Source organism: Natrix helvetica (genome assembly GCF_964273705.1).
Source record: "Natrix helvetica genome assembly, chromosome: 2".
Classification (NCBI taxonomy): domain Eukaryota; kingdom Metazoa; phylum Chordata; class Lepidosauria; order Squamata; family Natricidae; genus Natrix; species Natrix helvetica.
In genome coordinates this window covers 213,773,265-213,800,142 of record NC_138552.1, presented here as the reverse complement: position 1 = coordinate 213,800,142, position 26,878 = coordinate 213,773,265, and the positions used below count along the sequence as shown (strand labels likewise).

The 26,878-nt window shown below is 44.6% G+C and overlaps 1 long non-coding RNA gene across 1 annotated transcript in view; it reads right to left on the bottom strand.

The window, feature by feature from the left end:
• Window positions 1-9,641: 9,641 nt before the first annotated feature.
• LOC309387710 overlaps window positions 9,642-26,878 on the bottom strand; it is an 81,305-nt gene continuing 64,068 nt past the window's right edge. Inside the window, exon 3 of the long non-coding RNA XR_014174647.1 lies at window positions 9,642-9,698. This is a non-coding gene — a long non-coding RNA (uncharacterized lncRNA). The remainder of the gene's footprint in view (window positions 9,699-26,878) is intronic.

Sequence of the window (26,878 nt, the reverse complement as noted above, 5' to 3'; positions counted from 1 at the left end):
GCTCATTTAGTGACCATTCAACGTTACAACGGCACCGAAAAAAGTGACTTATGACCATTTTTCACACTTATGACCATTGCAACATTTCCATGGTCGTGTGGCCAAAATTCAGATGCTTGACAACTGACTCATACTTATGATGGCTGCAGGGTTCTAGGGCCTGTTATCCCTTTTTCCGATCTTCTGAAAAGCAGTGAAAAGTTAAGATTCACTTAACAACCGTGTTACTAATTTAAGAACTGCAGGGATTCACTTAACAAATGTGGTGGGGAAAGTTGTAAAATGGGACAAAACTCACTTAACAAATTTATCACTTAGCAACATAAATTTTGGGCTCAATTGTGGTTGTAACTTGAGGACTACCTGTACTTAACTTCTGTTGTATCTATAACAACGCAGCTTTTGTCTCACTCCTTGCTTTAAAAAAAAAAAAGCAAACTGAGACCGTCAAATTAGGAAACAAAGAGACCCAACAGACCTATATACGTACTAGCATCTGGTGTTCTAAAAATACTTTCTTGCTACATTCAAGGTATGCTGGAGTAATAATAAATACTTTTTATTAAACGGCACTGGCTCTTTAAAGCAGAATGCAGCAAATAAAATAGAGTCAGAATTCATACCAAAGCCTTGGAAAGAAATGCCATTTCACATCAGTTCATACTTCTGTTACATTAGCCGGGGACACTCAGCTGCTACGTATTTGATGACTTGAAACTGAATGTGTAAATGTTCTTCAATTAAAAGTATGGTGCTGTTTCACATATAAGTTCAAATAATGAGCCATCCTTGGATTCACACTTAACAACTCTCATTGATTTCTAAATACCAAATGAAGAGGAACTTTGAATTAATCTTTGGATTGACTTTCTATAAATGTGGTTCATATTCTCCAAATCCATAACTGGAATTTATTTGATATTAAAAACACTTGACTTCAATTGGAGTAATAAACTACTAGGTAATTTTTATCTGAAATTTATTGTTGAAAGTCTTCTAGGATAAATAACACATTGTATCATAGCCTGGCAAATTGAGATGAGCTTAGCCTTAACACTAGGCTAAAAGAGTTGTTGTGGCCAGCCAGTGGCCAGCAGAGCTGGTGACAGATTCGGACAGTGAGGAGTTTAGGGAGGAACATGGGCCAGTCCTGGAGTCTGGGGAAGGCTCTGAGGAGTGTCCTGTGTCAGAGGCAGAGATGGGGCCAGTGGTATCTGACATTTATCAGCTACCTTCGGAGTCGGAGATAAGTGGGGCAGAAGAACAGCTGGAGCCTGTTCCAGATGTGCACATGCACAGAGCTGTCAGGAGAAGGGAACAATTAAGGAGCAGGGGTTGACTCGAGAGTAAAAGCGCAAGTGGATGCTGAATGGCCCCTCCCATAGGAAATAAATAGGAGCAAAAGGGGAGTGGTGTCTGCAGAAGATTTATTAATGTGAAGATTTGCTTCTCTGAATCTGTGTGTCACAGAAACTCCTTGCCAAGTATTCCATTGTGCAGCATTGCGCCTATAAGTTGTCAGCCTGGCAACTATCCAAGGACTGATAAGGTCTGTTGTTGCAATTCACCCTTGAAAGACTGTTTTCTGGGTCTTTGCTGGATGTGAAGGCTAGGAATTCACATTAGCCAACTAAAAAGGGCTATTTTCAGGATAAGGAGTCTGTTTTGTGATTTGGTGAAGCCTAGGTCAGAACAAGAGTTTGGCAAGGATGTGACCTGGTGTGCCATTTGAAACCATTTCCTGTTTTTTTCCTTATTCAGAAACAAAGAATGGTCTCTAAAAATTGGGATCACATCTTCCTGAGGGAAAGCTTTATATATTCTTTTCCCCTCTGATATTTGAGATGTACGCACACAATTACTCCCACAGTAGTTGACATCAGTTGCATAGACATTATAAAGAGTTGACACCAAACCAATATGATTCCTATGCTGACTGAATGGCTGATAATTCTGTGTGTGGTCTTAGTTGAAGTGGAATAAATAAAATGTCTTGCTTTCTTTCTTTATTTTTTATTAGATTTAGAAGGCCACACAACTCCAATGAGTCCAGACAGTTTAGAAAATTAAAAAAAGAAAAAATAATAATAATAAAAAGAGAAAAGGGCACATTGGTCCAGACAAAATGTCCCAGCTAAAGTTCCCATCAAATCATCATTTTTAATGCAAGAGAAGGAAAATATTGTTAAATGGACAATTATATTGTTTTCAATTAATCCACTTAAAATTTAACAACATGCTACGATAATTACTTTTAGGCTTAAGCAAAAAGTATTTGTCCTGGTCTTGCATACTTTTTTGACATGTCATTCACCCAAAGGGCCAACAGTTTAAAAACAAATAACTGTGAATTAAGGAGAAATATTCTTGAAGAATTATTGCAAAGTAAAAAAAAAAAAAAAACTTCTTGTTTCAAAGTATAAACTATTGATGGAAATAGCAGAATATGTCTGAATGTTAGAAGAAATTTGCTAGTTACTCATCAGAGGTACTCATCAGAGGAACATAGGTGTCATGGATGGTAAGTAAACCTCTTCTTGAGGTATGCAAACTTGATGGTCATTTGTTATGTTTGCAAGATTCTTGTCCAGGGTAAAAAGTAAGGCACAAACACTTCTAAAGAAATTCCAGGAGGCCAGCTTTTTCCATCACCCAATAGGATTCAGATGTGAAATTTACTAAGGTGGATTAGTGGATTTATTCCCTCTATGGTTTGACCAAGTGGAACTTGTAGAGGTGAAGATGGTAGGAAAGCTTCCCCTATTTCTTCATCCAAAAAAAGATAGCAATTCAAAAAGCTAGTGAAAAATACACTAAACAAATAGCTCCAGGCTGCTTGTTTTAACTTAGTATCTTTTAATTTATATGACTTACAATACAATAGCAGAGTTGGAAGGGACCTTGGAGGTCTTCTAGTCCAACCCCCTGCCTAGGCAGGAAACCCTATACCGTTTCAGACAGATGGCTATCCAACATCTTCTTAAAGACTTCCGGTGTTGGGACATTCACAACTTCTGGAGGCAAGCTGTTCCACTGATTAATTGTTCTCACTGTCAGGAAATGTCTCCTCAGTTCTAAGTTGCTTCTCTCCTTGATTAGTTTCCACCCATGGCTTCTTGTTCTACCCTCAAGTGCCTTGGAAAATAGTTTGACTCCCTCTTCTTTGTGTCAACCTCTGAGATATTGGAACACTGCTATCATGTCTCCCCTAGTCCTTCTTTCTCTTAAGCTAAACATACCCAGTTCCTGCAACCATTCTCCATATGCTTTAGTCTCCAGTCTCCTAATCATCTTTGGTGCTCTTCTCTGCACTCTTTCTAGAATCTCCACATCTTTTCTACATCGTGGTGACCAAAACTGAATGCAGTATTCCAAGTGTGGCCTTACCAAGGCATTATAAAGTGGTATTAACACTTCACGTGATCTTGATTCTATCCCTCTTTTTTTTTGCAGTCTAGAACTGTGTTGGCTTTTTTGGCAGCTGCTGCACACTGCTGGCTCATATTTAAATGATTGTCCACTAGGACTCCAAGATCCCTTTCACAGTTACTACTATTGAGCAAGGTACCACCTATACTGTATCTGTGCATTTCGTTTTTGTTGCCTAAATGTAGAACCTTACTCTTTTCACCATTGAATTTCATTTTATTAGATAGTGCCCAATGTTCAAGTTTGTCAAGATCCTTCTGTATCTTAAGCCTATCTTCTGGAGTATTGGCTATTCCTGCCAGCTTGGTGTCATCCGCAAATATGATGAGTTCCCCATTTATTCCTTCATCCAAATCATTGATGAAGATGTTGAAGAGTACTGGGCCCAAAACAGAGCCTTGGGGTACTCCACTGCATACTTCCCTCCATGAAGATGCAGTTCCATTGAGGACTGACTGTACACCGCCCCGAGTCCCTTCGGGGAGAGGGAGCAGTTTATAAATGTAAATAAAGTAAAGTAAAGTAAAGACTACACGTTGAGTGCGGTTGGTCAGCCAGTTACGAATCCATCTGGTGATGATGCTGTCTAACACACATTCTTCTACTTTATCTAGTAGTAGGTTATGGTCTACCTTATCAAAAGCCTTACTGAAGTCCAAGTAAACTATATTGATGGCATTCCTCTGGTGCACTAATTTTGTCACATTATCAAAGAATGCAATAAACTTAATCTGGCATGACAAACCCATGTTGGCTTTTGGCTATTACTTTGTTTACTTCTAGGTGTTCGCTAATTCATTGCTTGATTATCTTTTCCAGAATCTTTCCTGGTATTGAGGTCAGGCTGATAGGTCTGTAGTTTCCTGGATCTGTTTTTTCTTTTTTTTTTTAAAGATGGGAACCACATCAGCTCTTTTCCAGTCCTCTGGTAGTTCCCCGGTGCTCCAGGATCTCTGAAAGATATAGTTCAGTGGTTCTGAGGTCTTGTCTGCCAGTTCCCTCAGAACCCTGTAATCCCGGTGTAATCCATCCGGTCCTGGTGATTTGAATTCGTCTAGGATAGACAGGTGCTCACTTACCATTTTCTTCCCTACTTCAACTTGTGTTCCTAATCTGATTTTTGTGGTGCTGTTTTTGATAGGTTGGACAGTTTTATCCCTTTGTGTAAAGAAAGATGCAAAACATGAGCTAAATAGTTCTGCTTTCTTCCTGTTGCTTGTCACCTTCCTGCCACTTTCTCCCAGCAATGGACCAATTGTTTCCTTGATTTTTTTTTCTTGTTTTTAACATGTTGGAAGAAGCTTTTTTTGTTATTTTTTTATTTTGTGTGGCAAGCCTTTCTTCATTGTGAGCCTTAGCTTTCCTCACTTCATCTTTACATGCTCGGGCTATTTGCTGATATTCTGCCATAGTTATGTTTCCCCCCTTTCCACTTTTTATACTTATCTTTTTTGTCTTTCAGTTTGTCAGATAGTTCTTTATGCAGCCATGCTGGTTTCTTTTGGGAGCTGTTATTTTTCTTCCTCATTGGTATTGTGCTAAACTGGGCTTTTGTAATGTCATTTTTCAAAATTTCCCAAGCTTCTTGAGTTGTTTTCCCCTTGAGGATTCTCATCCATGGATTTTTTTCCCAAGCTCTCTCTAAGTTTATTGAAATTAGCTCTCTTAAAGTCCAAGACTCTATTTTCACTTTGTTCTACTACTTGTGTTTGCATAATGTTGAATTCCAATATTGCATGGTCACTTGTCCCTTGGGTTCCTGTGGCTTCAACACCTTCTATCATTTCCTCTCTGTTAGTGAGAATTATATACTTGTCTTTTCCTTCTTTACTCAAGACCTAGTTTCCAAGCCAGCTAAGACCTCTTTCCCTTTGTCAGGAGATGAGCTGGTGTGCAAAACACTAGATTGTTAGTATATTTTTTCTCCTTTCTTTCTTTCTTTCTTTCTTTCTTTCTTTCTTTCTTTCTTTCTTTCTTTCTTCCTTCCTTTCTTCCTTCCTTCCTTCCTTCCTTCCTTCCTTCCTTCCTTCAACTTGTCAGTTTTGAAAAGAGCTACCATCTTGAGGCAGAAATTCCCAGTTCAACAAAACAGCAAAGACATTATGGAATTTCACACTAACAGAAGTCAAATGATGATGTTATTTAATCACCAAGGGACTCCTTCTGCACTGTGCACAAACATAAAGTCTACTAATCATATAAGGCTTTGTCTATTTTTGAAATGCTAACTTTATATAAACCCCACCAGTGTGCCATGCATGAACTTTCTCTAATAGGTTAATAAAGCTCTTAAATTGGGGGAAAGTGTTTTGGGGAGTGTGGGAAGTGCACCAATGGTGCCGACCAGAGAACTAGTTCAGGGGCATGGCAGGCCTGGGTTGCTGCCAGTTCCAGGGACCCATGCCGCCATACTATTGCTGGTTCAGCTGAACTGGGCCAAACCAGTAGGAACCTACCTCTGGTCAGGGGTCAGCAACCTGTGGCTCTGTAGCGGCATGTGGCTCTTTCATCCCTCTGCTGTGACTCTCTGTCATTGGTCATCCCCACAGTTAGGGCTTTTGGTTAGGACAGGTAGAGGAAAAAGGATGCCATGCTAGGAGGAGACTCTATGGTGAGGAAGAACCAGACTTCTGGTCAGCAGAGGAAAAAGGATGCCATTCTAGGAGGAGACTCTATTGTGGGGGAACTGGAGTTCTGGTTGGCTCCAGAATTAAACAGAGGGCTTTTGGTTAGGACCTTTATGGATCTTTGAGCATTTAAGGTGCCGACCACTGCTATGGGTAGATCATGTCAACAACCTGGGCAAATATGACTATAGACATTAGAAAAGCAAACTCCATCTTCAGGTGAGGGAGAGGAGGAAGATCCTGCAAGCAACCCAGCCTTCAATATATGCATAAATAGGCAGGGCATATAATGATCTGATTCCTATCAGAAGCATGATTAGAAATGCTAGTTTAGGTTAAGGGCCTGTTCCCAGTGTGTGAAAAGAATGCCAACTGAGTACGTATGTCTTTGTCTCGGTTTTCAAACCAAAACTCATTTGTATCTGTATTGCTATTTGAATCCATTTCCTGTCCTAATTAATAGCTGGCTAAGTGGAAGTCCCCAAAATCCCTGCCTTTGTTTCAGCACAGGCATTTCCAAAGTTTTCTTTCAAGGCACCATGAGGACAAAACACCAGCCAAAGGCAGCAAAGAGCCAATTGAATAGGTCTTGCTTTCAGATCCAGCCAGAGAATTTAAAGAGACAGGTTGAAAAAGAATTGCAACCTTGTTGGCTATTACCATTAGTGTTAAACATAAGGAGGCTGTTTTCATAGTTCTGAAGACACTGGTAGCACTCTGAGTTTGCTCTGCCATGAATGTGCCTCCCAGAGCAGATGCCAATAACCTAGAAAAATGAGTTTTCCCTATTTTCTTTAGAAGAACCCCTGGTCTCAGATTTGGGTGGCTTGCTCAACAGTGCTGCAGTAACATCATTCCTATTCAAAGTCAGATCAAATACCATTCTGGATCCATTCATCAGTGTTCCCACTGACCTAACTCTTTCTTTCTTTCTTTCTTTCTTTCTTTCTTTCTTTCTTTCTTTCTTTCTTTCTTTCTTTCTTTCTTTCTTTCTCTTTTTCTTTCTCTCTCCCTTTCTCTCTCTCTCTTTCTCTTTTTTCCTTTTTCTTTTTCTTTGTTTCTTCTTTCCTTCCTTCCTTCCTTCCTTCCTTCCTATACCTGTTGTATGATTTTACTCTGCCTTCTGTTCTTTGAACAGTCCTTCCTATACAGAGCAAGGAAAAATAAGAAAGATGGAAATCTCCAGATTTAAAAATATGTGACATTATTCTTCAAAATACGGAAGGAAAACAAAACAACAGGTCAGTTGTTTAAGGATTCATTACAAAATTGTGTCTCAGTTCAGGTCTCCTGCTTCCTACCGACGATCCCAAATCGTTTCTGATACTTTTTTTATTTTTAAAAGGCTACATAAACCCTGCTTTTTAAATTTATCTACACAGTGTTCCCAATTTTCATTCTGCCCATTGCTTGTCTTGCCTGGCTGAGCTGTAGATGTTGCTATGTTCCAATGGGAAAAGATGTATAAAATATTACCATAACCCCTCCGTAGGACAGGCAAAGGCCTTTCTTTGCATTTGGATCTTCTACAAGAACCTTCAGCTGGGGGTGGTGGGGTGGAGGGGAGAAGATAAAGTTTGCTATTGTTAGCTCACAAGTGGCTCAGACTTCCTGGCAACTGAAATGAATTACTCACCTCCTTTATGCAGGGCTTCAGAAACAGTTCACTGTTTTGTAACAAAAAAGGCATTCAGGCAAGGGAAGATGGCCTCACTGGGCTCTGAAAAGCTAGCTTTAAGACAGTGAATGGACATTGGAGCCTCCCAGCTGAATGACCACTGTGGGAAAAAGGGAATTATGTCAGCCCAGATGCATTTCCATCTATTTGTCCCACTTTTCATTACATTTGTTCTCTCTCTCTCTCTCTCTTTCTCCCTTCTCTATACTCCTTTCCTGTCCTTTTAAGCAATTTTACAAAAGTTTAGATCCACTCAAATCAACCCCAATGGCTCATTTTCACATTATTGCCATGGTAACATACACTTTTTTTTCTTAAGAAAAAAAGACAAAGAATAAGAAAAAAGCTTTTTTTAAAGGCAAAAGTTAATTTGGCACAGTGAGTTGTTGCTGAGCAGAATGAAGAACATCAGGAATGAATCGGCAGCAAAAAAATCTCCGTGTCTGTATTGATATGGAGGGAAAAAGATATAGGAAAGGAAGGGGTTTTTTTTTTCCCTGCCAAGAAATCAGAACAATTCATTTTCAGAAATGAGTGAATGGTGCTTTGGGAAACATGATCAATTAAAGTTTAAGGGGAAAAGGTTTTGAATGCTTCTCTGTGTAAAGAGAGGAAAGGAAAGGGGAAAAAATGAGTTATTCCACCCACTACGCAAGAGAAACACACAATCTATGAAATAGGAGCCCAAGAAGTGAAAAGCAGGGATAGTCCCCATTCAAATACAGTACGTTATCTGATTCATTGATTGGTGTATGGTACATACTTTCCAACTTTCACCATATTCTTAGGTCATCAATATTGTATTAAGACGTTTCAGGACATCACTGGTTGGACATTGCCCAGGAGGAACTGAAAGAAGCATTCATTACAACTTTTTTTACTTTGTGTAAATGATACAATAGGCCTTTCAAACATGCCTGCCAGTCTTGTCTCCCCACCCCACCCCTATTCCCCTTGCTAAGAATAACCCTAATGTTTTCTTCCTGCCTTTCATGAAATGTTTGCTATTCACCCTGGTAAACATTAGCAGCTCCGGCTAAGGCAATCCCATGGCAGCATGGTGACATGGCAATTTTATGCAAAGTTCTATTCAGTTGATCTCAGAGTTATGAAGAAACCTATGCTGAATAAATATATTGTCCCATGGGGCAAGCTGATGCAAGTAGAGGGCCTTGGACAAAGGCCACATGCTGGTATTCTGTTCCCTGAACTGGAGGACCCTGTATGTGGCTTCAGGCATGATTAGATAAAATTTTAGCATACATCTATCTGCAGTATAGGGACATGGTGGCTCAGTAGCTAAGATGCTCAGATCAGAAGGTCAGCAGTTCAGCGGTTTGAATCCCTAGCGCTGTGTAATGGAGTGAGTTCACGTTACTTGTCCCAGCTTCTGCCAACCTAGCAATTTGAAAGCCTGTAAAAAATGCAAGTAGAAAAATATGAACCACTTTGGTGGGAAGGTAACAGTGCTCTGTGTGCCTTTGGCATTGAGTCATGCCGGTCACATGATCACAGAGACATCTTCAGACAGCACTGGCTCTTCGGCTTTGAAACAGAGATGAACAGTGCCCTTAGAACCGGAAAATGACGAGCATGCATATGCGGGGGAACCTTTACCCTTATCTGCAGTATATATGACTAAATCTCTTGTTGGAAAACCTGTTCTATAAATAAACTGCTTTTTCAAGTTACTTATCTGTTTTAAGTGAGATGAAGAAACTATTTTGTCTCTCAAGGCAAGGATGGAAAATCTCTCAAGCTTGTTTCCGATCCATGATTCTCATCTTTAAATTTACATTTTCAACTAGCCTACTTAGCTAAGTTAATTCTGGTCAGTATTGTTGTTTTCATTCATGTTAAAAAAATGGAAAAAGAGCAAGGGTGCTCTTTAGATCGAGGCTTCTTCTCTCAGCTGTTTTAGGAAGAGTATTCACACCTTTGAACTTTTGTGTTGGAGAAGACTCCTGATGATATCATGGATAGCCAAGAAAACAAACAAATGGATTATTGAACAAATCAACCCAATCACCCATGGAACAAATGATCAGGCTCAATGTATTCTACTTCAGACACATTATGAAAAAACCCAGCTCTCTGGGATAGGCTCTATTACAAGAAAGGGAAGGGAAGGAAAAGGAAGGGAAGGGATATGCAGCAAGGTACATGGGTTTTGTTTCATTTACTTAATTAAATTTATTTCCCGCCAATATCATTATTGAGCAAGCTCCAATGCCAATGAGGGCACCATTGGTAGACTTGAAAGAACAGGTTAGGGAGACTACCTACATATAGTCCTTGCTTCACAACCACTTCAAGTTGTGACCTATCCAGCTCTTCGTCAGTTATACAATAGTGATCCAAATGCTTGACAGCCAGTCCAGATCTATGAGCTGTGCAACAACCATGTGTCACACGATTGTGATTTCCAAACTCCCTTGCTGGCTTCCCACAAGCAGTCAATGGGGAAGGAAGCCAGCAAGAAGACATGTTCATGTGAAGGCCTCATTTAACCACCCATGGCGATTCATTTAACAATGGCACCTGGGGACTGCTGGGATTGCTATTGCTAAGTAATGCAGTCATGTGATATTACACTTTATGACCAACTGCTTAGCAACAGAAATTCCAGAGCCAATTACTGTCATTAAACAAGGGCTACCTGCACATAGTTGCTAGCTGAAAATGACTTGAGGACATGTAAACAATCATATGCACCCATTCACAAATTCCTCCAGAACTTTTATTCATATTTATGGATGGTGTGAAATTATTATTATTATTTATTATTTATTTATTTGTGCTTCTAGACCGCCCCCTCTCCCAGAAGGGACTCGGGGCGGTGTACAGTCCATAGAGAATATCACAAAATACAATAAAAAATTAAATATGTACAGTTTGGAGGAGGTTAAAATGCAATTAAAAGAACTGTACAAAGCTAAATAAATATATATTTTTTAAAATCCCTAAAACAGACACAACAGATTAAAAAACCCTAAGATAACCAGATAATAATACATTTGCCAGGAGGGACAGTTGTAATTATGCCAGGCCTGCTAATCGGAACAGGTGAGTCTTCAATTTTTGCCGGAAGGAGCGGAGGTCAGAAGTGGTTCTAATGTCGGGGGGGAGGTCATTCCAGAGGGTTGGGCCCATCACAGAGAAGGCCCTACTCCTTGGTGTCGCCCGTTGGCATTGCCTAGTGGACGGCACCAGGAGAAGTCCCTCCCTGTGTGAGCGAATTGGCCGCAGGGATGTATGTGGGAGGATGCGATCCCGCAAGTAACTAGGTCCCGTGCCATGGAGCGCTTTAAAGATGGTAATCAGCACCTTGAAACGCACCCGAAAAACCACAGGTAGCCAGTGCAGCTCGCGCAGGAGAGGTGTTACGTGGGAGTACCTCGTACTCCCCATCACAGCCCGCGCGGCTGCGTTCTGAACCAACTGCAGTCTCCGGGCGCGTCCCAAGGGCAGCCCCATGTAGAGAGCGTTGCAGTAATCCAGGCGGGACGTCACCAGCGCATGAGTGACTGTGCGTAGGGCATCCCGGTCCAGTAGGGGGCGCAATTGGCGCACCAGGCGAACCTGGTGGAACGCCCCCCTCGCCACGGCTGCCACATGGTCATCCATTGACAGCCGGGCATCAAGGAGGACGCCCAAATTGCGCGCCCGTTCCACAGGGGGCAATTGTTCGCCCCCTATGGCCAGCGATGGAATCAGCTGGCTGAACCGAGGTGCCGGTAGCCACAGCCACTCGGTCTTGGAGGGGTTGAGTTTAAGTCTGTTGTCCCCCATCCAGACCCCGACGGCTTCCAAGCACCGGGACATCACTTCAACAGCCTCGTTGGGGTGGTTTGGGGTTGAAATATACAGCTGAGTATCATCAGCGTAGAGGTGATACTCAACCCCAAAACCACGGATGATCTCACCCAGCGGCTTCACATATGTGTTGAACAGGAGAGGCGAGAGGACTGACCCCTGTGGCACTCCACAAGTGAGTGGCCTCGGGGTCGACCTCTGTCCCCCTGTCAACACACATTGCCTCCGGTCGGAGAGGTAGGAGCCGAACCACCGCAAAACGGTACCTCCGACTCCTATCCCCTCCAACCGGCGCAATAGGATACCATGGTCGATGGTATCAAAAGCCGCCGAGAGGTCTAATAGGACCAGGATAGAGGAACAACCTCTATCTCTGGCCCTCCAGAGATCATCGACCAACGCGACCAAGGCTGTCTCTGTGCTGTGCCCAGGTCGGAAGCCGGACTGGCGTGAGTCTAGATACTCCGATTTGTCAAGGTGTTGTGGAAACTGCTGCGCCACCACATTCTCGACAACCTTCGCTAAAAACGGAAGGTTGGAGACTGGACGATAGTTAGCTAGCTCCATTGGGTCGAGTGCAGGCCTCTTAAGTAAGGGTCTCACCACCGCCTCCTTCAAGGCGGCTGGTAAGGATCCCTCACCCAATGAGGCATTCACCAGGCCCAGAAGCCAGCCTCGGGTCACTTCCCAAGATGCCAGTACCAACCAGGAGGGACACGGGTCCATTAAACATGTGGTGGGTCGCAGCCGTCCACGCAACCTATCCAAATCCTCGGGGGCAACAGAATCAAACTCCTCCCAGGATGGTCTCACAAGACTCACTGTTGGCGGCCCGTCCGGTCCACTGAGGGGGGCCCATCCACTCTGGATCTGAGTGACTTTATCCTGCAGATATTCCCCAAACTCCTCTGCTCTGCCCTGCAAGGGTGCCCCCTGCGTCCTCTGTGACAAGAGGGAGCGGGTCACCCTAAACAGGGCGGCAGGGCGGTTATCCGCGGACGCAATAAGAGCAGCGCAATATCTACGTTTGGCCGCCCTTAATGCCACAAGGTAGGTCCGTAAATAGGCTCTTACCTGTGTTCGATCAGATTCGGAGCGTGAGGACCTCCACCTGCTCTCTAGACGTCTCCTATGGCGCTTCATCACCCTCAGCTCCTCGGTATACCAAGGAGCCCGGGTGGGTCGCTGCCGCAGGAGAGGTCGCAAAGGCGCAACCCGGTCCAAGGCCCCAGCCGCCGCCTTATTCCAGGCGGCCGCTAGGTCCTCCGACCGAGCGCGGGTCAGGGCTACAGGTAATGGCCCAAGCTCCATCTGGAACCTATCCGGCTCCATCAGGTGCTTGGGGCGGTACCAGCTTGGACCATCTGGTCCCGCCTCCTCGCGGTGGGGGGTAGCGCCAGGGAAGTCCAGCCGGAGACATGAGTGATCCGACCATGACAGGGGTGTAACAACAAAGTCCCCTATACCCAGATCACTCGTCCACTGCTCAGATACAAAAACAAGGTCCAATGTGTGTGGCCACCTTCGTGTGTGGGGCCCTGAATTAACTGGGTCAGGCCCTTGGCTGTCATGGAAGCCATGAACTCCCGAGCCACCTCAGACGCTGCTCCCGTCGACGGCAGGTTGAAATCCCCCATAACCACAAGCCTGGGGATCTCAACCGCCGTCTCCGAGATCAGCTCGAGGAGCTCGGGCAGGGCCGCTGATGTATAGCGAGGAGCCAAGTATACAATCAGCAAACCCAACTGCCTCCCTGGGCCCCATTTCACACCAAGGGACTCACACCCGGATATCTGAGGAACAGTGAACTCCCTTGGCTCTAGACCTTCCCGTATAACTACCGCCACCCCACCACCCTTACCCAGGGCCCGAGGCTGATGGAATGCGCGGAAACCTGGTGGGCACATTTCCACGAGGGGTAAACCACCCTCGTGGCCCAACCAGGTCTCCGTTATCCCTGCAAGGTCCAGCTCCCCCTCAGAGATCAGCTCATTAATGAGGGGGGCCTTGTTGGTTACGGACCTTGCATTGCAAAGCATCAGCCATAGGCCCGGGCTCTGTAGTTCCTGGCCACCTAGGTTGCGGGGGTTGGTACAAACGACCGGGCGTAGCCAACAGCCACGGTCTCCCAACCGACCTTGTAATCTTCTTTTGTCCTCGCATCCCCCCCTCCCCGCGACCGTTGTAATCAAGCAACCCTCTATTGGAATAACTTGTTCCCTCTCCCCCCCCACTCCGCTCACTTCCCTCCTGGACTCACCTGGCACTGGCTTCCCTCCTGGCCTGGTTATCCCCCCCTCCCTTCCCAGAACCCCCTAAAAACAATATAAAACATTTAGCTAAAAAGCCCCTCAGCTTCCTCTTCTTCCACCTCTCGGGGTTCACAAACCCGTCATCAAGGCTGGCCCCTGAGAGAGCCAAGGGCCATACCTGCGAAAGAGGGGCCTCCCGCAGGCGGAGCAGATCAGACCTCGAATAAATTAAAACGTTGTAATAGTCCCAGTAGGGTAGGGGTGCAGATGATGCAAAGTTAGTAATTAATAGAGTCTCGGTGGAATGGAGGGTAGAAAGTTAATAAATAGAAGAGTCTCAATGGAGGGTAGGGGATATTCCAGTGTCCAGGTGGTACTTGGTACTTGGAGGCAGGGGGGGGGGCAAGAAATGATTAAATATCCCAGGTGGTAGGGGGAAGGCAAAGGTAGCAAAAATAGTGGAGGGTAGATGAAAGTTCAGCTTAGCTGTTTCCAGGTGGATACAGCCCCCCCCCCGATGGATGGGGGGGCCTGGAGGTGTATGGGAGCAGCCAGGAATGATAAAATAACCCAGGAGTCCCTGGCTGCGGCTCCCTCCCTTCGTCTGCCGCCGCAGGCATCTCCCTTTGATCCTCCGACTGTCTCTGCCTCTGGCTGCTTCCCAGCCCTTCTCACCTATCAGCTGATTATTCCAATGTCCTGTTGCATCCCGTTGCTCCCCCTTAAGCCCTTTGATGTCTCTGGGTCTCTGGGGGCCTCCGGAGCCTCTCACCCCCTCTTCCTTACTCCTCTTCTGGCATTTCTGGCTTTTCGGCTTCTCCTTTCGGCGTTTTCGGCGCCAGCGCCGTCTGCGCAATCGCACCACGCCATCGCCATTGCTCTCTCCTTGCTGTTTACAGCCCTCCGAGCCTCTTTCCTCTCCGCTCTTCACCGACCACCCTGTCGGGCTAATATCAGCCTGAAACATGCCTGGGTGGTCGGGCTGTCCAACTCTCGACCCCCTTCGATGGTATGGGGGCCGGCAGCAGTCCCTACCCGGTCGGGAGCTCCATGGTGTTCCTGGAGCTCAGAGGACGACCGCCATTCGTAGGAAGCTCCTCCTCCGTCTTATTAATAAAAAAAATTAATTGGGTGACTTTGTGACAATTACTTGCTAGGAAGTCAAAATGCATCTCTCATCCCATAATGGTCCAGTATGTTGGATTATGGTGCATAATCTTCAATCTTGCAGCAGACTGATTTAGGCTAAATAGTACCCATACCGTGAGTTCATATCAAACCTTCAAAGAGGCCATTTTAATCCAGACTTTAATATGAATCATTTAAACCATGTTTGTTAACCACCTAATAACCGATGGGATAACAATAAATAAATTTAGCATCTCAATACTGGCTTTAAAAGGATCAATTTCCATTTTAGGGTATTAAAGATTCAAAAGCACCCTACATCTCAAAGATATTTTTTTTAAAATTTAAAATTAAAATTAAGCCAAATAGCTTCCATTTGGCGAGTTCCCAGTACACTGGTTCATAAAACCTGAAGCAATAAAATATCCCCACCCTCAATGGTAGCCTAATTATCACTCCCTATTAAGCTACCTTGTACTTCAATCAAACCAAGTAGAAAGCACCAGGGAATGTAGTCTTAAAAGAAAAAAAAGAAGGAAAGGAGAATGGGGATAATCACATGGACAGGTCTTTAAATGTCAGCACTCTTATTTTAGGTGATAACGTCAGCACTGAGGGAAAATTTGACAGCAGTAACCTTGATAGCACTATGGAAAAGCTTGCTAAGGAATTTACAGAAGGCCTGATCTGCTTGGCCAAGAATTAGGCAGCCCAATTTCAATCTTGTTATTCTTCAAAGATGTAGATAAAGATGATAGAGTTACAGATGTATAGATATAGATATCTGCATCAGACATGTAATTATAAGTCAATTAAGTGCTTAAAATGTACACTGCTTTCTATTTTACTTTCATCCCGTGTTTCTCAAACTTGCTGGCTGGGAGTTGAAGTACTAACCCATCTCAGAGTGGCAGTTGAGAACTACTTTAATCCAATGAAATTGTTCAAGTTGTCCAATACAGACCAGGCCCGCCATGTGTAAGGAGGAATAAAACACTCATCCTTCCCCAGTACAGGTAGTCCTCAACTTGCAATCGCAACTGAGCTCCAAATTTCTGTTGTTAAATGAGACATTTGTTAAGTGAGTTTTGCCCCATTTTACGACTTTCTTGCCACCATTGTTAAGTGAATCACTGCAGTTGATAAGTTAGTGACCTGGTTGTTAATTGAATCTGGTGTCCCTTTTGACTTTGCTTGCCAAAGGCTGCAAAATGTGATCACATGACCTTGGGACACAGCAACAGTCCTAAGTATGAACCAGTTGCCAAGCATCTGGATTTTGATCACATGATCATGGGGAGGCAGCAATGGTTGTAATTGTGAAAAACCGTCATAAACCCCCCTTTTCAGTGCCATTGTAACTTTGAATGGTCACTAAATGAACTGTTGTAAGTCAAGGACTACCTGCATTTTAAAACTCTATTCTGTCCCCCATGAATTGCAAGTGGCTTCCATCCAAGTGGGTGGCAGGGGACTACAACCAAAGAATTGCAGCTTATGTTTTTTTCTTGTATGATGATCCTGGTCAGACTGAACCACTGTGCAAACATAAACAAAATAGAACATAGAATGGTACAAAACAATATGAATTTTACATATCAACTTCGTATTCAGTTACTAAAATGAACAATAATGAGCATCCTAACAGAACACTGATATTAAATCTCTGATGTAATTTCCTCTTTTCTTAGATGTCCTCCTATATTCCTAATCCTGCAGCATGAGAATATACAATCTAAAATGATCCCTGCGTTCAAGAAAATGACATTTGTTTAAGTAACCAAAAATGTTTGGCATGAAAATACCAAAGGCATGTTATTTTTATTCTACTCCCTGCCTCCCATACGCTCTTCTTGCCTTCGTATTTTCAGAATTTCAGCCCTTCTTTGCATTCATAAACATGGTCCCAAGGTCCCCAATTCTCATAAGCTTTTGGTCCCCCAGAGACCTCAAAATGTTCTCAGCAAATGGCCATTTTGAATTTGACAGAAAGGGGCAATTGTTAAAGACGGAATCAGAGAGAATCAACACATTAATTATGCATAATTTAAACCGTTTAAATAAATTGTAATTAAAATCGATGCAATTAAATGAATTTAAATGAAATGTTATTTTTACCCTACTGTGCCGCAAATGCTGAGAATGGCTTCCGGTCCATGCAAAGTTGCCCTACAGAAGATTCCTGTTTCGCTTTAAAAAAACAAAACAAAAATCAAACACTTCTTTGGCATTTGCTTGTTTCCTTCTTTCTTTCTTTCAACTGTTGCCATGTTCAAAACGTTATTGCTGCTTGAATCGGAGGAGATCAAGGCCATGAGACAGCTGCTAGACAGCAGCATTTGGCAACTTAGCAATCATTTGACAGCTGTACAAAGGCTGTAGAAGGGAGAGCAAATGCAAAAGTCAAACACCGTTTCTCCATTAGGACAGAGTATCTGGACAATTTTTTTTTGCAAAGCACATGGAACAGCTGACAAACACCCTGGACCTAACTAGTAATTACTTTCAAGTTTCTGACCTTCTCTACTACTGCAAAGGTCTAACTGAGCCTTTGTCACACAACAAACCATTCATTATGTTAGTCATGTTCAAACAGCTTCCAGGAAAGATGACACAGCCCTGGGAAAGACATTTGTATTGTCCCATGGTGTCCAGAGGATTTTCTGAGCTCTTTGTCATCATTCATAACTCTCAGTATCTTCTCTGCCATTCCCTTGGCCCCTTCACTAAATGTTTTTAAAATGTTCCTAACAAGTATTTTGCTCCGTCCATTGTTATTTCAAAATAAACTTGCTTGAGCTTATTGTCACATACATATAGATGTTCACAAATATATATAACCAGTTATATAATGCAGATAACCACTATTGCCAGAATATGTTTTTAGTGAAAAGACACTTGCTTCCATAACCTCTCTAGGATATAATTATTCTGATAAATTGACATATTCAGGATCATCCAACTAACAATGCAGGGGGGGGGATTCTACTGGTTCGGATTGGTTTGGGTGAACCTGTAGCTCTGAAGAGTAGCTGGGCGCAAACCAGTTCGCTCCCATGAGCAAGTGGTCCTGCCCACCCGCCCCTGCACTTTAGCTACCTTTATCTTCTCAGCTGTGTCGTGTAGATTGCCGCAACTCAGCTGTTTTCCTTCCAAAGCAGCAATCCGGAAGGTAAGTATACTCTGAACTGTGCATGCACCCAAAGTGTACATTAAGTAAACCGGTAGGATCCCACCTTAGCCAATGGCTAAGAAATTTGTTATACCTCACTTTTAAAATGGCAACATAATTGTTTTGAATTTAGATTTTATGGGATGGATTGCAGCTCAAAACATACAAACTTATAAAATGCACCGGTTAGAGTAAAGGCATGCTCTGAAAAAGAAAGCCCACAAAAAGGTTATACAACAATGTGTAAATTAGAAGAACAGCAAAAGTAATGCATTGTTAGACATTAAGAATCAAATGCCAAACTTATGTTTAATATCAAATATCAAGCACATATGTTCTGATAAGATGATTGAGGGTGTGTGTGTGTGTCCATAATAGCTTTTAGATGCTGGAGAAATAATTTCCAGTTAGATAGCATTAGAGATATACACATTATATAGAAAATTAAGTCTCTTTAGAATGCTTAACAAGGTGCATGATTATTTCAGTTCAAAATATATTAAAGGCGTATATTAAACAAAATAATTCTAAGCCTCCTTTTTTAATGTCTTCATTTCTCTGTATATATAAGGCTGGGAGTGATTTAGAAGAATTTGTGTCATGCATTCTGAATCGGTATAATCACAAGAATTGTGATTTCTTTTTTGAATGTATAGATCATTTCAGTGCCTGAACATATGTAGCCTACTGAATGTTGCAAAGTGAGAATAGATTGCCATTATTTTTGGCATACCTTTTTACTATACTCCTTGGTTCTAGCTGCTAGTACAACATTGAGCAAATAAGTATTTCTTTTTTTTTAAACAAAATTTTATTGGTTTTTAAAAAAATAAACAAGGAAAGGGGTAGTGGAACAGGTTACAAATTTTGGCAGTTACATTATGCAGGAGACGCCCCCCCATTCTCATAACTTTCATTTATTAATACATTAGATTATTACTACTTAGTACTTTTGTCAGCATATAAACTTTTATCTTCAAATAATTTCAATCATTTTATACCAAACAGATTTTCTTGTTCATTTTTGTGATCTGAGTTTTCTCGATGTTGCCCCTTCTCCCCCCTCCAGCAGAGCTCCGGCCCCTCCCATGTCCTGTATGTCCGGTGTAGTATCATCAGGTTTGTCTAGGGGGACTTTATTTTTTTTCCATGAAGGCCTGAGCCTCTGTGGTTGTATTTATTCTAACTCTCGTGTCCTCCCAGAATATTAGCATACCTTCCAGCATCAGCCATCTAAACCACACCCCTTTCTGGTATAATTTCTTCTCTAATAGCGAATAGTTTTTCTTTTATCTCTCACTTTCTTAGGGATCTGTTTCAGAATGGCTATTTCTCTATCCTGGTATTTTAGTGCTTGCCCCCTTTGTGCACTCAGAATCTCATCTCTTGTGGTCTTTCTAAGAAATTTAATGTGTACCTCCCTTGGAACGTTGTGTGTTCTGGCATATGCTGAGTTTACTCTATAGACCAGATCCATGTCCCACCCCATCTGTTGCTTGTCTTTTTTAATATATTCAGCCAATAGATTTGTCATAATATCCCTTAGATCTTCATCATCAGCCTCAATCACATTTTGAAATCTAAGAAAAAGGGACATCCTCTCAAATTCCATTTTTATCTGGTGGTTCTCAAGTTCTTGGTTCCCTTTCTGCACACTCCTCACCTCCCCCCTCATCTCAGCCGTTCCCTCCTCCAAAAGTTCCAGTCTCTGTGAATTTTGGATCGCCCGGTCTTGGTTCTCTCTAAGCTGCTCGTTCATTTCTTTCAATTGGTTTTTTAAATCCTCCTGCCCCTTTAAGAGTTGTTCAAACATCTGTTGAAAGTCCACCTCAGAAGGCTTAGGCTGGAGCAAAGAGGTTAAAGTCTGTTGTCCACTGGGGCTGGATGTTGAAGAAGTTGGGGCGGAGACAGCAAATCCCGGCTTCCCCGGGGGGTGGTCTTTTGGATGGCATTGTAATAAGCAAAGAGATAACAATACAGAGAGGAAACAATTAGGGAGGAAAACCGCCAAGAGAGGTTACGAGGCAGAGAGTCCAAGCAGATAGGAACATTTTCTGAATTCAGCTCCTGGCAATAAAGCAATAGGGTCCTTTGTTCCAAGCCCAGGGTACAATGTAGGAAGAGATTTATCTGAGTGTCACGGAGACAAAGACAAGATGCCGGCAGTTTCTGTGGGTGGAGTCAAATTTCAATGTCTGTGAAGACGACGGAAGTGTGTCATCTTGCCCTGCCAGCTCCCGGATCCGTGGGCAACAAGCCAAAAGTTTTCAAAGTTTTCAAAGTAAAACAGATCATCACCTCATTTTCACAATTGCAGTAAAAAATCTGCCTTTCCTATGAGCGTGATTTCATTGCTGGGCTCCCCCCCTCCTCTGGGGGCAGGGAGCAAAACAGTTTAAAGCCGCTTGTCCAAGGGGGGGGGAATCCCCCTCCCTTCAATCACACTTCCCAAAAGCAAGTTGAAAGTTAGTTCTAAAAGGCTGACAGTCTTTTTTTTTCTTTAGTCAAGAAAGGGAACGGGGGGGAATTTCCACCTCACCGCACAGCAGCTGCGTCCTTCAGATCTTGATTTTCTTCCAGCTGCCACATTGCGAAGACGCCGCGGCGCCTCCCCTCTTGCCTCCCATTGCCTAGGGCAATGCGGGGAGCCCCCCGGCCGCCGCCGACACAGGGGGTCCCCCGCTACGCTGCCCCCTCAGCAGGAGCCCCTCCAGGGTGTCCTGTGCCCCCCGGATTAAGGGAGAGCCCACCAGGAGTGCGCAGGGCGAGCAGAACCTGCCCGTCGCGATCCGCAGCCGGAACCGGAAGTCGAGCAAATAAGTATTTCTGCTGCCGTTCCTCCATTAACATGGCTAAAAAAGCAGAGTTGTCTTCCTGTCATTCAAAGCTAATCAAAGTTTAACTATGGAGCCAAGATAAAAAAAATCCAAGGAAAAAACAATAAGTTTCTACTACTACACTTTGAGGTTAGATCATCTTCCCTTTAAATGCGTCTGAAAAATATTGAGAATCATGTATGTCAGGCCTATGTTTACCTAAGCACTTCTAAATATAACACAATTTAGCTACTCTAGTGCATGGGTGTCAAACTCACGGTGCATATTGCTGTCACATGATATTTTGCGATGTTTTTCTCCATGGAGCTGGGGTGGGAGTGGCCTGTGCATGATGCATCCGGCCTACGGGCCACTAGTTTGACACTCCTGCTGTAGTGCCTTTCAGGTGTGTAGCAATATAGTTCTTATGGACTAAGTTAGGTCAAAGTAATGGAATTGAAGCTTAATGTGTTTGATGGATAACAAGCAGATCAGCATTGAATTACAAATAATTAACAAGGATTTATAATGTCTATTGGTATTAGACCCTCCTGGACACAATATTTCTTTGATGAGGATCCTTTGGCTAATAAGCCTAGGGTACTATAATTTAATACAGTAGGTATGTTTGCTACTTTGTATTCATTTTATAGAATATGTTCCTAATTTGAAATTACTATGCATTGTAATCTGGAAAGTGGATCCTAACTACCCATGATTTCACCAATAATCATAATCTGAATGAGAGCTATGGTTCTCTCTGGTATATCAGAGATGTTAGATCTGGGCAACGAGAGACAGACTGCGGACACGAAGTGACTTAACAGCTCTTTATTAGTAATAATAGTGATCCAGCTTGTTTGGTAGTCGGAGGGTTCCCCTTTTATAGGGATTGGGCACGCCCCTCGACCAATCAGAGGGATACCTGTTTCCCGCTGTAGGAGCGGACCGGAGGGAAGACTTATCCCGATATATGTTAATATCTAACACCCCTCCCCTCCTAGATGGGACGTTACGGTAGGTGACATAGTCCTTTAGGTAGGTGGGTGTTTGTCTTGCTCGGGAGGAACGTCGTAGTTCAGGTTGGGTTGAAGTGTTTGCAGGACCGGGTGCATGTTGGTTCGAAGTAGTTGCAGGATCGGGTGCTTTTCCTTTTTCCCGTTCTGGAGGTCTTTCGCTTTCGTTGCTTGGGCATTCAGGAGCTAGTTCGGCTGCGTTGACTGGGGGTTCTTCAGCTGCGTGCGTGTTGTCCTGTTCCACGCTTAACTCGCCGGTGTCGTTGTTCCCTGTGATGGAGTTTTCCTGCGGTTGGCTCTCTGTAGACAGGAAACTTTCGTCTTCATCCCTAATGTTGGAGTGTGCAAGGCGACCTCGAAGTTGATCGATGTGCCTTTTCCAATTTCGCCCATCTTCTAGCTCCAGCAAATACGATCGAGGACCCGTGATGCCAATGACCTTTGCCGGCATCCACAATGTCCCCCCTGTGTAGTTGTGAGCATATACTGAGTCCCCTACTCTGAAAAACCGGACCTTACTTGTAGAGTCTGGGGGAGCCGTGGCAGAGTAATTCGGGTGGAGCCGGTCCAGGTGAGACCGTAGGCGGCGACCCATGAGTAGTTCAGCGGGGCTCCTACCCGTCGTTGCGCTCGGGGTAATGTGTTGAATGAGGAGGTAATGGTCAATGCGTGTTTGCCAGTCACCTGGACCCATCCTCGCGAGGGCCTCTTTCGCGAATCGCACCATTCTCTCTGCCTGACCGTTGGATGCTGGATGGAATGGCGCGATGAGGGCATGCCTGATTCCCAACCCCGCTAAAAATGTTTCAAACTGCATGGCCGTGAATTGGGGCCTGTTATCGGATACTAAAAGATCTGGTAGACCATGAGTGGCGAAGAGCCGCCGAAGAACCTTTATGACTGCCTCTGCCGTGGTTGACGTCATTAAGACTACATCTAGCCATTTAGAATAAGCATCTACAACTATGAGGAAGGTTTGACCCTGGAATGGCCCTGCAAAATCAATGTGTATACGTGACCAGGGTGCCTTGGGCTTCTCCCATTCTGTGGCGGGCGCTTCCGGGGGTGCTGGTCTCGACTCCTGGCATGGGTCGCAAGTGGCCACCCACTCCTCTATTTCTTTGTCCATGTTTGGCCACCACACGTAACTTCTCGCTAACGCTTTCATTCTCACAATCCCCGGATGACCCATATGTAAAGCATCTAATACATTTTTACGTAAAGCATGCGGAATAACAACTCGATCCCCCCACAACAAACATCCTTGTAGTACTGAGAGCTCGTCCCGTTTCGACCAAAACATTTTGAATTCCGGGCCCACATTTCCCTTTGGCCACCCCCTCCAAACCCAAGTTTGAACTTGTTTTATTAAATTGTCTTTAGAGGAGAACCTTGCAACATCGTAGGAAGAAACCGGTCCCGAATCCAAACAGTCAATGAGCAATACCGGTACTTCTGGAGTGGGGTCTGGCAGAATGTCAGGTAATGGGCAACGGCTGAGTGCGTCTGCGTGTCCAAGAGTGGAGCCCGGTCGATGTATCAATTTGTATGAATATGCAGCCAGGAAAACAGTCCACCTGGTCATGCGAGGAGAAAGGGAGACCGGAGTGGGGCGGTTTCCCGCCAAAAGTCCCAACAGCGGTTTATGATCTGTGATCAGTTCAAAATCGCGGCCGTAGAGGTATTCGTGGAAACGCTTTACTCCCGCGACGGCAGCCAGCGCTTCCCTGTCCATTTGGCTGTAATTTCTTTCGGCCGATGAAAGAGTTCTGGAGTAGAACGCGATGGGTGCTTCTTTTCCGTCGGGCATCCTGTGGCTGAGGACTGCTCCAACTCCGAAAGGTGATGCGTCGCAGGTCAATACCAGCGGTAGGGTCTGGCTGTATTGAACAAGCAATGAGTCAGTGGTGAGTAGACGCTTTACTCCGGCGAAAGCTGCAGCTTCGGATCGTCCCCATTTCCATGGTGCGTTCCTCTGGAGTAGACGGTGTAGTGGCTCAGCAACGGTCGCTTTCTGCCTCAGAAAAACGCTGTAGAAGTTAAGTAATCCGAGGAAGGCCTGTAACTCGGTCTGATTTCGTGGTGTGGGGGCGTCCTGGATCGCCTTAATTTTCTTTGAAGTGGGGTGTATTCCCTGACCATCGATTCTATAACCCAGGAATTCTACGCTAGGCACGTTAATTTGGCATTTTTCTTTTTTAAGGCGGAGGCCCTTTTCTCTGATTCTGGCCAAAACAGATCTGACTCTTTTGTTTAATTGCTCCTCATTTGCAGCGGACACCAAGATGTCGTCAAAATAGGGGACGACTCCTGGTATCCCTTGCAAAAGTCGTTCCATGACGCTCTGGAACAATCCTGGGGCAATGCTTACGCCAAATTGTAGCCGGTTGCATTTGAATGCTCCTCTATGCGTCACTATAGTTTGGGCCTCCGCTGTGGCGCTATCCACTGGCAGTTGCTGGTAAGCTTGTGCCATGTCTAACTTTGCAAATATCTTTCCTGGCCCCAACGAGTGCAATAAGTGCTGTACTACAGGCACAGGATATGCGCTCTGTTGTAGCGCGACATTAATTGTGCATTTATAGTCCGCGCAGATGCGGACTGATCCGTCTGGTTTGACTGGGGTCACGATGGGCGTTTCCCAGCGCGCGTGATCTACCGGCTCAAGGATTCCTTGCTCCACTAATTTATCTATTTCTTTATCTATTTTTGGGCGGAGTGCAAAAGGCACTCGTCTTGGTTTAAGTCGGATTGGCGCCACTTTGGGGTCTAAATTGAATGATATTGGTTTACCCACATACTTACCAAGACCGGGGCTGAACACATCCTCGAACTCCTTAAAAATCTGTTCAGCGCTGCTGTTTCTTACGGCGTTGATCCCGGTGACTTCTAACCCCAGGGCTTCAAACCAATCAAGCCCCAGAAGGTTCTGCAATGGCGCGCTGGCGATGGTCACGGGCAGCTGGGCTTCGATGTCCTTGAAACGGATGTGGAATGTGCCTTGGCCCACGATGGGGACTTGGTTCCCCTGGTAGTCTCGTAGCAGGACGTCTGGAGCGTGTAGTTGGCTCTTTCTGAGGCTAGGGATAGCCTGTTTCATGGATGCCCATGAAATGATCGTCAGGGTCGATCCTGTGTCGACTTCTAGCTCGCAGGGTGAGCCCTCCAAGAGGACTGTGACTCTCAGCCTTTTGGGCCGCTTAGGGCGGACCTGATGTATTGTGGTGAGATACGTTCGCAACTCCTCTCTCTGGGTCAACTCTATCTCATCGTCAACATCCTGCAAATACTCTCGTTGAGCGTCTTGATAGAACGCTCTTTCAGCTCTTTGTGTGTATTCTCTCTGGGGATACGCTCGCTCACTTCCTTGTGAGTAATCTCTCTGGGAATACGTTCGTTCAGCTCTTTGGAAATTTTCTCTCTGGGTAAACACTTGTGGATTTCTCTCTGGGCGCCCTTTTTGATTTCGCCAAGCCCCTGGGTTGGGCTTCTGTTGGCGGTACATGGGTGGCTGCCGTGAGGCAGGGACTCCGCTCCGGCACACTCGTGCGATGTGCCCAAGTTTGTTGCAATGCGAACAAACAACGTTCCTGAACCTACAAGTAGACCTGGGGTGATTCCCTCCGCAACTTGCGCAGGGCGGCAAACGGGATCCGGGTCTCCCCCCAGGCCTCAAGTGACTGCTCTGCATCAGGTGACTGTCCTCGAACTCGGGATTCTCGTAGTCTGGGCTTGCGTCCTCGTAGTGCACTCTGGTTTGCCTCGGTGCTGGCTGGTTTACGCTGGCCCCTCGTTGTATGGTCACCGATGATTTCTCCGCTGATTCTGACGCTCTTGCTTCGTTTAACGCTGTCTGTAGGGTTAAACCCGGGTTTGCCAACAGCTTCTTTTGCAACGAAATGTCTCTTATCCCACAGATGAGCCACTCTAAGATGTGCTCTTCCAAATCCCTGTATTCGCAGTGAGCTGCTGCTTTTCGTAGGGCTGCAACATATTGATTGACGGATTCTCCCACCTTCTGGGTCCTCATGTTGAATTCCTTTCGGCAGACATGGCGGGAAGGTTTTGGCGCGTAATGAGTTTGCAGAGTTTGTTGCAACGTCGTCCACGATACTGCCTGTATTGGAGTAGGCGCAGTGAGGTCTCTGGCCGTATTGAAGACTTCCTTTCCGCAGTAGCCGAGGAAGATGTTTTTCTTCCTTGCATCGGTGATCCCCGTGTATTCGTTTGCTTCGAGGAAACACTCGAAACGAATCATGAAAGCTTCCCATTCGTCGTTTTCTGGGTCGAAAGGAGCGGGGGGAGCATGCATCGCCATCTTCTCAGTTTGAATTTGCCGCGCTGCGGTGATCTGAGATGGCTGTCGGAATTGCTGCCGAATTCCTGGGCTGGATCAAATCCGGAGATTCTGGAGGTAGCGTTCTTCGTCCTATCTGTCTCTCGATCCCACCTTCGTCGCCAATGTTAGATCTGGGCAACGAGAGACAGACTGCGGACACGAAGTGACTTAACAGCTCTTTATTAGTAATAATAGTGATCCAGCTTGTTTGGTAGTCGGAGGGTTCCCCTTTTATAGGGATTGGGCACGCCCCTCGACCAATCAGAGGGATACCTGTTTCCCGCTGTAGGAGCGGACCGGAGGGAAGACTTATCCCGATATATGTTAATATCTAACAAGAGAAGAAAAAAGCCAGATATATTTCCTCCAGAATGAATCAAGATGAATGTTAACATGTTGATTTGAAATCCATGAACTAGGATATGGGGTTGAATCCCATGATAATACTGCACAAGACTGCCCAATTTTGTTCTGTTTAGGGTGTTTTTTCTCCACCTTTCTTTTATGCCATGCAAACTGCAAATTGGTGACAGCATAACAGCTTTGTGGTTTGCTGTCATGATGAACAATAGTGGGAAAACATTTCATAGATGAGTCTCCTTCAC